This window comes from Bos grunniens, chromosome X (genome assembly GCF_055505025.1).
Source record: "Bos grunniens cultivar Pamir isolate PY7600 chromosome X, Bosgru_T2T1.0, whole genome shotgun sequence".
Taxonomy (NCBI): Eukaryota; Metazoa; Chordata; class Mammalia; order Artiodactyla; family Bovidae; genus Bos; species Bos grunniens.
Genome location: NC_141194.1, coordinates 92,091,207 through 92,103,584, shown reverse-complemented (window position 1 = coordinate 92,103,584; position 12,378 = coordinate 92,091,207). Strand labels below are relative to the sequence as shown.

The window sequence follows — 12,378 nt, the reverse complement described above, 5'->3', positions numbered from 1 at the left end:
AACACCCTTTTCAAAGGCTCATCTGACAAAAAGCAGGGTGTGAAAGCATTTCATTGCATCCCTGCTTTTTTCTTATGTCGGGTTGCCCTTATTCTGAAATGTATACAGCTCTGAGAGCCTATAAGTCTGTCTCTTATTTTTGCTAATACATGCTTAACCTACCTATCTTTTGACCAGCTAAGAATATTCCAGCTAAGGTTTTTAACAGAATTTAACAAAGTACTCCTAAAGCAATGTGCTATACATTCAAATTAACAAGCATTGAGAGAGATTCTGATACACAAAACTTATTTTTCTCTTTTGAGTTATTAGGCAGTAGAAAATATTCGAATGGCTCTCTAAACATCTGTTGGTAGTTTCTAGAAGCCTGAAATGATGTTTGAATCTGCAAGGACAATGATTTCTGCTTTTATCTAAGTATTCCAACTCACCCTGAACTCTATTCTCTGTACACACTCTGAGGCATCTCCACAGTGAATAGTAGCTTATGGTGCCCTAATTGCCATCTTGGGGTTCTTTTTACTTCTAATTTTCTGGCCTGTAGGCACTTGAGGGCAAGGATCAAATAATCTCTTTCTCTTCCCTCCAAGCCCTCTAGCACAGTCTGAACAGTCAGAAAAGGCTTGTCAACTTATCCAAGGAAAATGCACTCCAGATCATAATGTGTTCAGCAGTTACAAAACACAATATTTAAGTTGCTATGAAGCAAGTGAGTCTAGAGATGTAAGCATGGGAATTGACTCAGATACACATAATAAGAGGTCCAATCACTGTGGCCAGTCCACAAGCAGAATTTACTGCCCTTTCCTCTGTTCCCACAGAATGTATTTAAGTAACACTTGTTTGATACTGTGTAATACAGTTACTTCCAAACAGACCTGTCATACCCATTTGATATGAACCTCTTGAAGGTATGCTGCTGCTGCAGCTGCTAAGTCGCATCAGTCGTGTCCGACTCTGTGCGACCCCATAGACGGCAGCCCACCAGGCTCCGCCGTCCCTGGTGGATTATGCTTAATCTTTAATATCTCCAGGACCTAGTGGAAAGCCTGGAAAAAATAAAACAGTCAAGGAGTGTTCTTTAATATATATGTATGCATATGTTGTGCATTATTCAGGATTAGAACGTCATCACTATTTTCACTAAAAGATGAGGATACCAATGGTTCCCTAAGGCTCCTTTCAGATGCTAGTACCGTGGTTCCATAATAAACAATGTAGGAATTGTTGGAGGGAAGGTAAATTGATGCAGTCACTATGGAAAACAGTATGGAGCTTCCTTTAAAAACCAAAAATAGAGTTACAGTATGACCCATCAATCTCACTCGTGGGCATATAGTCAGAGAAAACTCTAATTTGAAAAGATACATGAACTCCAATGTTTAAAGCAGGACTGTTTACAATAGCCAGTGCATGGAAGCAACTTAAATGTCCATTGATAGAGGAATGAATAAAAAAATATGTGGTATGTTTATATGTATATATACATATATACACACCACATTATATATACATATACATGTGTGTGTGTATATGTTGTGTGTGTATATATATATATATATACACACACATACACACACATATATATATATAATGGAATATTACTCAGCCATAAAAAGAACAAAATAATGCCATTTGCAGCAACATGGATGGAAATTATCTTACTAAATGATGTTGTCAAAGACAAAAATATCATATCACTTATATGTGGAATCTTAAAAAATGATACGAATGAACATATCTACAAAGAAGAAACAGACTCACGGACATAGAAAACAAACTTATGATTACCAAAGTGGAGAAGTGGAAGTGAAGTGAAGTGAAGTTGCTCAGTCTTGTCCGACTCTTTGCAACCCCATGGACTGTAGCCTACCAGGCTCCTCCGTCCATGGGATTTTCCAGGCAATACTCCTGGAGTGGATTGCCATTTCCTTTTCCAGGGGATCTTCCCAACCCAGGGATCGAACCCAAGGGATAAATTAGGAGCTTGTGATTAGCAAATAAAAACTACTATATGTAAGATAGATAAACAATAAGGTGCTACTCCATAGCATAGGGAACTACATTCAATATCTTGTAATAAATTATAGTGGAAAAGAATCTGAAAAAGAATATACATATATGTATATATTTGTATATGTTTGTGTATATTGAATCACTTTGCAATATACCAGAAACTAATACAATACTCTAAATCATCTGTACTTCAATTAAAAAAAGGTACTGTATAAATTGAAATTAGAAAAACCCAAATAAGACCTCTGTGTCCAAATAAAGTAAGACATGAATACAGTTTTATGATTTGGATGTGAATGACCACCCTATGGTGACTTTGTAGAAGAAACTTATTCTCTTTCATATCATAAAAAAATTAAGTTATCATTTACCAAGTATCTACTGTATGACAGGCACTGGCGGCAGGTGCTTTCACATACATTAAGTATATTATTTCCCACAGCCACTCTCCTAAATAAGTATCATTAGTCCTATGTTTCAAATGAAGAAACTGAAGTTACAGAGAGATTAACTTATCTGTTCAAGGTCACATGGATAATCACTGGCAGAGCTAATTCATGGTTATGATTTCACACAATATCAGTGTGACTCCAGAGACTAACTTTGGGACTTGATATTATTGCTATTAGCAAGATGAGTTGACTAGCCTCAACCCTTTCAGTATATAGGTTCCAGCCCCATATCTAGGGCTGAATGGTACTTATGTAAGTCACCTTGAATAACATTTCCTTCGACAATTATATATAGGTGATCTCTGATTAGAAAGATCTGGGGAAAGAAAATGAAAATTTATCAACCTACTAGTATACTAGACACTACATTAGGTTCTATCTATCTATCTATCTACCTATCTATCCATACTCATTCAGTAAAGACAATAAATCATGATGGTTAAAGGTGAAGGCTCTAGAACCAGACTGCCTGGGTTCAAATCCTCACATTGCCAAAATTAATTATGTGACCTTGGACAAGGGTTTGTTGTTGTACCATTCTTCTGTGTAAAATAGGGAAATTATAATAGTAACTCTCTCATAGATTTGTTATTACAATTAAATGAGTTAACGTAACACAGGTAAAATATTACTTTATAAATAATATTAAATAAATATTTCCTGGGATTTGTCATAGGTCGTTCGGCAATGGTATCTGCATTAAAAATATAAACAACTGTCCTGTAGAAAAGGAATAGGCTTGTTAAATATTCAAGGGAGTAACAGTTGCTGTGATGGTTAGGGTTATAATCAACACAGAAAGGGACTTTTCTAAAAGTCAGAGGTCTTCAGCAATGGAAAAGACTTTTCTTTTTTGGGGGGATAAGGTAAATTCCATGTCATTAGACACATTCAAAGAAAGTCAAAATGGCCATCTGTCATAAGTGTTGCTGCTGCTGCTAAGTCACTTCAGTCGTGTCCGACTCTGTGCGACCCCAGAGACGGCAGCCCACCAGGCTTCCCTGTCCCTGGGGTTCTTCAGGCAAGAACACTGGAGTGGGTTGCTATTTACTTCTCCAATGTCCTAAGTGTTAGAGAAAGGATAATCTCATTGAAAAAGAAGTGGGAAGAGATTACCTCAAAGAATCCTATGTACTCCCTTATTCTATAATTGAAAGATAATAGAAATAGAAAAACACACCCCATTTACAATACCAAGAACCATAATATTGGAACATAGAAACATTCCTACTGAGAAACACACTGCTGCTGTTTTAGCTGGTGTCTGACAGCTGCTATGTACTTAGCTGTGCATTTGTCCACAGGATATGGTGCTTGGAGGAACTGGTATTTTGAAAATCCTAAGCAGTCTCTGTGCTATTACTGTTAGCTATTCTTATTATTATTACTAGTAATTCAGTTCATGAAAATAAACATAATTTACTGCGCTTCTGCTGAGCATACATATTAAGTGTATGAAGTGTGAAAGTGTGAGTTGCTCAGTTGTGTCCAATTCTTTGTGACCCCATGGACAGAAGCCTGCAAGGCTTCTCCAGGGGATCTTCCCGACCCAGGGATCTAACCTGTGTCTCGTACTTGGCAGGTGGATTCTTTATGGTCTGATCCACCAGGGCATGTGAGCTCCTACATGAATATTTTAAAACATTTGGTTGTCAGGCCATTATCAAATTTAGTATAATTGCAATATTATTCAAAGGCAGAGCATTTGAAATTAATCAAGTGGAATTTTCCAATCTGGAGCACCCTCAAAGAATACTTAGTAGGAGCATTTAAACTTGCTTGGTAGTGATGACAGAGGAGTGAGAGTCACTGAACTGAGTCATCATTACTGCCCCCTCTCCTCACATACACACACACATAGTTAGGCCAGAGGGAATGCTGGCCTGAGTGAATGTGGTAAGCTACATAGATGAGTCAGCTTAAGACTTCCATCATAGTGCCAGTGGATGTGTGTGTGTGTGTGTGTGTGTGTGTGTTAGTAGCTTCAGAGAACCAGAGACTAAAGACTTTCTCTTCCTTGGCAACATAACTGTGGACCAATATTCACACTTCACTTACAATTATTTTAAGCCAAACACCTACAATCAGTGATTGTCATAGAAGATTAACAAGAGCTTTAACACAAACACACAAGATAGCGAACTGATTCTACACCTGGTCCTTCCCTGTAGACAAGCAGGTCTCTGTGGAAAGCTTTACACTTTAGTGTCATCCTTTCAATATTCACCACATCCTTTACTGAGCCCTTCAGAACTTTGTTTTTGAAAGGATCACAGGCAACAAGGCATCCATTTTACTTTGAGCTTGAGCCTTATTCCAGAGGAAAGGCTCATTACTTAGAGGAGACATACTTAGTTAAAAAATAATAGCAAATGAAATAACTGACAAAGGATTAATCTCCAAAATATACAAGCAGTTCATACAAATCAATACTAGAAAAACAAACAACCCAATCAAAAACTGGGCAGAAGAACTAAACAGACATTTCTCCAAAGAGATATAGATGGCAAATAAACACAGGAAAAAGATGCTCAACTTCGCTCATTATTAGAGAACTGCAGATCAAAAGTACAATGAGATATCTCACACAAATCAGAATGAGTGAGTGAGTGAGTGAGTGAAAGTCTCTCAGTCGTGTCCGACTCTTTGTGACCCCATGGACTATACAGCCCAAGAAATTCTCCAGGCCAGAATACTGGAGTGGGTAGCCTTTCCCTTCTCCAAGGGATCTTCCCAACCCAGAGATCAAACCCAGGTCTCCTGCATTGCAGGCGGATTCTTTACCAGCTGAGCCACAAGGGAAACCCACAAATCAGAATGGCCATCATCAAAAAATCTACAAACAATGAATGCTGGGGAGGGTTTAGAGAAGAGGGAACCATCTTGCACTGCTGGTGGAAATGCAAATTGATATAGCCACTATGGAGAACAGTATGGAGATTACTTAAAAATTTAGGAATAAAACTATCCTATGACCCAGCAATTCCACTACTGCATGTCAACTATAAATTGGCACTTGCCAAGAGCATTGCCAATGACTGAACAAAAAGGGCATTTGTGATCTGCTTCTGCAGAAACTGAGCCCTGTGCTGCTGCAGCTATTTACCTTCAATACCCACTGAAGGAGTTCAGGGTGGAGTGAGGCACTCTGTGCTCCAGGGAATCTGGTGGGACAGGTCTTTAGATAGTTGAATATTTTCAGGAACAGATTTTATGATCCCAAGCCTTGCATCTCCTCATATCTAGAAAAGCACTAAATTCCTTCATGATATCAGATCCTCATGTCTAGCCGAAAACCTCTTACAAAGTAAGCACTTGATTGCACTGAACTCCCCCTTCACCAAAATCTTATATATTGACTGTTCCCCACTACCTCTTTGGAGCAGTCTCTCAGAGCTATCTGAGGGGCTGCCTCCCAGGCTGCAGTCCTCATTTTGCCCCAAATAAAACTTAACTCACAACTCTCAAGTTGTGCATCCTTTTAGTCGACATGGGCATATATACCCTGCTGCTGCTGCTGCTGCTGCTGTGCTGCTTCAGTCGTGTCCAACTCTGTGTGACCCCAGAGACGGCAGCCCGCCAGGCTCCCCCGTCCCTGGGATTCTCCAGGCGAGAACACTGGAGTGGGTTGCCATTTCCTTCTCCAATGCATGAAAGTGAAAAGTGAAAGTGAAGTCGCTCAGTAGTGTCCAACTCTTAGCAACCCCATGGACTGAAGCCTACCTGGCTCCTCTGCCCATGGGATTTTCCAGGCAAGAGTACTGGAGTGGGGTGCCATTGCCTTCTCCGATATATACCCTGAGGAAACCATAACTGAAAAAGACACATGCACCCCACTGTTCACTGCAGGACTATTTACCATAGCTTGGACATGGAAGCAACCTAGATGCCCATCGACAAATGAATGGATAATGAAATTGTGGTACATATACACAATGGAATACTACTCAGCTATAAATGAGGTGGATGAACATTTGAATCAATTTTAATGAGGTGGATGAACCTAGAGCCTATTATACAGAGTGAAGTAAGTCACAAAAAGAAAGACAAATATATATTAATGCAAATATATGGAGTCTAGAAAGACAGTACTGATGAACCTATTTGTAGGGCAGCAAAGGAGACACAGAAATAAAGAACAGACTTATGGTCTGAATGGGGAAGGAAAAGGGTGAGATGACTTGAGAGAGTAGTATTGAAATGTATACATTACCATAGGTAAAATAGATAGCTAGTGGGAATTTGCTGTATGACACAGGGAATCCAAAGCAGGTGCTCTGTTCTGTGACAACCTAGAGGAGTGGGATGGGGAGGGAGGTGGGAGGGATATTTAAGAGAGAGGGGACATATGTATACCTGTGGCTGATTCATGTTGATGTATGGCAGAAATCATCATGGTATTGTAAAGTAATTATTCACCAATTAAAATTAAAATAAAATTTTAAAAAATGGAAGGCAAATGGGAAAAAATAATAATGGGCTTACCATCATGCTTTAAATTCACACTCTTGAACAGTACTTTGGCTTGAGGTTTAGAAGGTTTATTTACTAATTTGACAAATATTTGTGTCTGATAAGGAATCCCCAGAGACAAATTTTCCATCACTAGGTCTTCAGACAAGCCTCATCCAAAACATTCAAAAATTTTTGGCATTCCCAGAGCAATTATGGCTACCCTGGTGGCTCAGTGGTAAATAACCTGCCTTCCAGGCAGGCAACTCAGGTTTAATCCCTGGGTTGGGAAGATCCCCTGGAGAAAGGAAGGGCAACCAAATCCAGTATTCTTGCCTGGGAAATCCCATGGACAGAGGAGCCTGGTGGGCTACAGTCCATGGGGTCACAGAGAGTCGGGCACGACTGAGTGACTAAACAGGAACAACAAGAACAATTATATATGTGCTATGGGTACTGCATGTTCTCACTAAATCCCTGTTAAGATTAGATCATTTATAACCCATGTAGAAATCCTTTCCCTGGGAGCTACAAAATAGTGACAGAAGAAAACTGCAGTTTCATCTTTATGTTGATGTCACATCGAGGGATTTTTGGACCCAACAAAATAATTCTTGCCTTTAGGACATCACCCAGTCTTTCCAAGATGGCTAACGGAAGAACGAGTCCACTAAGTGTTTGAGAACAGTGTCCTCACCTCAAGCCAAGGCCGTCAGCTCAATTACATGTCAGTTAGTGATACCCATTCTGTTTCATGGCCACAAACAATTTAGATTCAGAAGCAAAGTCAGATTCACATTTTCACCATTGCATATTTAAAAATGATAGCTGTAGAAAAGGCTTAAAGAGATGTTTTGCAAATATCTTACTGATTTTTAATAGCTACCTTCAGCTTTTTTCTATTAAAATCTACTTTTTGAATTACCCATAATTTTTAATGTTATACTTTCAATTTGCTTGACATTTGTGGATAGATATGCTGCCTTATGCAGGAAACAAAATTCTCCATTTACCTAAGGCTATGGGAGATGAAAGGCAGTATGATATAGTGGTTAAGAGTATGAGTTATGGAATCATACAAAAGTATTTTTGAAGCGCCATTCACTAACTGTAAGATTTTGGTAGAGTTACTTAGCATCTCTAAACCTAGGTTTCATCATCTGTAAAATGAGGATAGTAAGTAGGTTTTTTTTCTGAGAATGAGATAATCCATGCAAAGCACTATAGCATTGAACATGAACACACTAGGTACTCCATTAATGGCTATTACTGTTGTTAGTATATTATACTCCATGTGGAGGCTAAAGAGCCATTAGATCTCCTCCATCATCTACTGAACTGTGTGATCTGGTCCAAATTGTTTTGTTTCTCTGAACCTTGGTTTCTTTAACTGTAACATCAGGATGATAGAAGCATTCACCTAGATTTGTTGTGAGGATTAAATGAGATGATAAATACAAACCACTATGCACATAGTAGGATCTGTGTAATTATGAGCATAAAGAAAACAACAGCAAACCCACAAAACTATTCATTTAAATGAATAATCTTTCTAAATCATCTGGTTATTGAATTTAAGTCATACAGTTGATTAAGTGCTGTATTTCTACAACAATATATTAGATTGACAAACATTTTTCTCTACAACTAAGTGATACAGTGACCTAGGTTTCCATATGCTGGGGATACAATCTCATTGAGTCTCATGCCGTTATGGTGATCAAAATCATCTCCAAGAAAAGAAATGCAACAAGGCAAAATGGTTGTCTGAGGCAGCTTTACAAATATCTGAGAAAAGAAGAGAAGCAAAAGGCAAAGGAGAAAAGGAAAGATATACCCATCTGAATGCAGAGTTCCAAAGAATAGCAAGGATAAATAAGAAAGCCTTCCTAAGTGAACAATGCAAAGAAATAGAGGAAATAATAGAATGGGAAACAGTAGAGATCTCTTCAAGAAATTAGAGATACCAAGGGAACATTTCATGCAAAGATGAGCACAATAAAGGACAGAAATGGTATGGACCTAACAGAATCAGATGATATTAAGAAGAGGTGGCAAGAATACACAGAAGAACTATACAAAAAGATCTTCACAACCCAGATAACGATGATGGAGTGATCACTCACCTAGAGCCAGACATCTTGGAGTGCAATGTCAAGTGGGCCTTAGGAAGCATCATTATGAAGAGAGCTAGTGAAGATGATGGAATTCCAGCTGAGCTATTTCAAATCCTAAAAGATGATGCTGTGAAAGTGCTACATTCTATATGCCAACAAATTTGGAAAACTCAGCAGTGGCTGAGACTGGAAAAGGTCAGTTTTCACTCCAATCCCAAAGAAAGACAATGCCAAAGAATGCCCAAACTACCACACAATTGCACTCATTTCACATGCTAGCAAGATAATCCTCAAAATTCTCCAAGCTATGCTTTAGCAGTATGTGAACTGAGAACTTCCAGATGTTCAAGCTAGATTTAGATAAGGCAGAGGAACCAGAGATCAAATTGCCAACATCTGTTGGATCATAGAAGAAGCAAGAGAACTCCAGAAGAACATCTATTTCTGCTTCATTGACTATACTAAAACCTTTGACTGCCTGGCTCACAACAAACTGTGGAAAATTCTGAAAGCGATGGGAATATCGGACCACTTAACCTGCCTCCTAAGAAACCTGTATGCAGGTCAAGAAACAATAGTTAGAACTGGACATGGAACAATGAACTGGTTCCAAATTGGGAAAGGAGTACATCAAGGCTGTATATTGTCACCATGTTTATTTAACTTCTATGCAGAATACATTATGCGAAATGCCAGGCTGAAAGAAGCACAAGCTGGAATCAAGATTGCTGGAAGAATATCAATAACTTCAGATATGCAGATGACATCACCCTTATGGCAAAAAGCAAAAAGTAACTAAAGAGCCTCTTGATGAAAGTGAAAGAAGAGAGCGAAAAAGTTGGCTTAAAATTCAACATTCAAAAAACTAAGATTATGGCATCTGGTTGCATCACTTCATGGCAAATAAATGGGGAAACATTGGAAACAGTGAAAGACTTTATTTTTGGGGCTCTAAAATTACTGTGCTTGGTGACTGCAGCCATGAAATTAAAAGATACTTGCTCCTTGGAAGAAACTCTATGACAAATCTGGATAGCATATTAAAAAGCAGAGACATTACTTTGCCAACAAAGGTCTGCCTAGTCAAACCTATGGTTTTTCTAGTAGTCATGTATGGATGTGAGAGTTGAACCATAAAGAAGGCTGAGTGTCAAAGAATTGATGCTTTTGAACTGTGGTGTTGGAGAAGACTCTTGAGAGTCACTTGTAATACAAGGAGATCAAACCAGTCAATCCTAAGGGAAATCAGTCCTGAATATTCATTGGAAGGACTGATGTTGAAGGTGAAACTCCAATACTTTGGCTACCTGATGCGAAGAGCTAACTCATTGGAAAAGACTCTGATGCTGGGTCAGATTGAAGGCATGAGGAGGAGGGGACGACAGAGGATAAGATGGTTGGATGGCATCACAGACTCAATGGACATGAGTTTGAGCAAGCTCTGGGAGATGGTGAAGGACAGGGAAGTCTGTCGTGCTGCAGTCCATAGGGTCGCAAAGAGTCAGAGAAGACTGAGTGACTAAACAACAATCTTATGCAGAACACTCTGACATATGTATTTCCTATCCTGATTTCGCCCCTGAGTTACAAAATCATGTATGTTCTATGTCCTTTAAATCTCCACCTGGTTATCTACTAAGAATCTCAAAATTAAGATGGTTTTAAAAATAAAACTTAATACCTAGCCAAAAATCTATAGTGTACCTTTTACTCCATTCTTCTTCTCATTTTGAGTCTTTTAAAATCTATATCCAAAGCATATCTTCAATATATCTGTGCTCAGTTGCTAAATCATATCTGACTCTTTGCAACCCCATGGACTGTAGCCTGCCCTCTGTCCATGAGGTTTTCCAGGCAAAAATTTTGGAGTGGGTTGCCATTTCCTCCTTCAGGGGATCTTTCTGACCCAGGGATTGAACTCATGTCTCTTGCGTCTCCTGCACTGGAAGTTGGATTTTTTTTTTTTTTTCCACTGAGCCACCTGGGAAGCCTCAGTGTATCTATTGCTCTCTATCTCAGCTGCCACAGATCTTAGCCAAGCTGCCATTATCTCTCACCTGGAAAACTATAAACGTGTCCTAATTGATTTTTCTGCTTCTATAGTGGTCCTTCACATCTTGGCCTTAATCATTTATTAAATGAGGCAGCTCTGTGCAGGTGAATTAATCCATGAATGGGTCAAAAGCTGAAGTGTGCGTGTGCTGACACACCTCCAGCAGTTGGGGCAGCAAGCCTCTTATTGAAGGGAAATCTGGACAGTCCAATTCCATCTTCACTACAAGGGATATCTAATTGAAAGCCCTTTCCTGGATGGTTTCAGGATATAAGTGGGTAACTCGTTACTCTTCCCTTCTGTTATCTTACTTTTAGATTTTACAAAATTTTAATACCTAAATTTGAATTTTATCAATGGCTCTGTAACATAAGCAATTCTATCCCAAATTTTCCACATGATCAGAGAGCTTGTGACTCAAAGCCACACAGGTAATAATTAGTGAAAAGAGGACTTAACTCCTTACTTTGATTCTAAACTCCATCATTCTTTCTACTATGCTTCACTACCTCCCTAAGCAGAGAGTTTAGTTGAGCAGAAAACTCCATTTTCTACTATGCTTCGTAGCTAAGGCCTCTTATTCTGTTTCTCTCTTTGTTCTTTCTGCATAGGGGTATGTGTGGTTATTTTTTTTTCCACTAGAAGTATTGGTAAAGCTGACACATATATTAAGAAAAGGCAATCTCCAAAGTAATCAGATTAAGGATTTCTTAGAAAGACTTGTCTGATTAATAGTATTTTTGGATGGTATCTTTTTAAAAAGTCAGGTGTTCTTTATGAAAATTATTGAATGATAATGCTCTAAGTAGGTGTTTATCCATGGGGAAGTAGTAGAGACTACATCTAATCTGTATCAGATAATCCATTAGAGAGAGCTTTAAAATGGCTTTATATGCTAAGCACATGCTAAAGATAAACTTCCGCATTCAGCAACCCTGTATCTGTCATTCACATACAGTGGGTAAGGTTGGTAAGTAAGCATCAAAGAACTTTTTCAGTGTCATTTTCCAAAGACTTGCCAGCTGATTTGAGAGTTTTCAAATCTTGTTAGTCAGCCTGTGCACCTGTCAGAAGAATTATGTGGAGCTTCAGGTAATAGCTCATTAGCAAGAAATAGATATTGTTAATTATGACAAGGTCAGGATAGTACTATCTTTCTAAATTTGAGAGGATATTTTTTAAAAAGGAAAATGTCTTAGACTAGAATGGGACCCAGAATCAAACATAGGAAACCCTGTCTGAAGAAGGGAGCTTGATGATCCACGAGATATGTGATGCTCTGGGCTCA

The 12,378-nt window shown here is 38.7% G+C and overlaps 1 protein-coding gene across 3 annotated transcripts in view; it reads right to left on the bottom strand.

The window, feature by feature from the left end:
• IL1RAPL2 (interleukin 1 receptor accessory protein like 2) overlaps positions 1 to 12,378 on the bottom strand; it is a 1,180,425-nt gene that overhangs the window by 147,017 nt on the left and 1,021,030 nt on the right. The gene's annotated exons all lie outside the window — the stretch shown is intronic.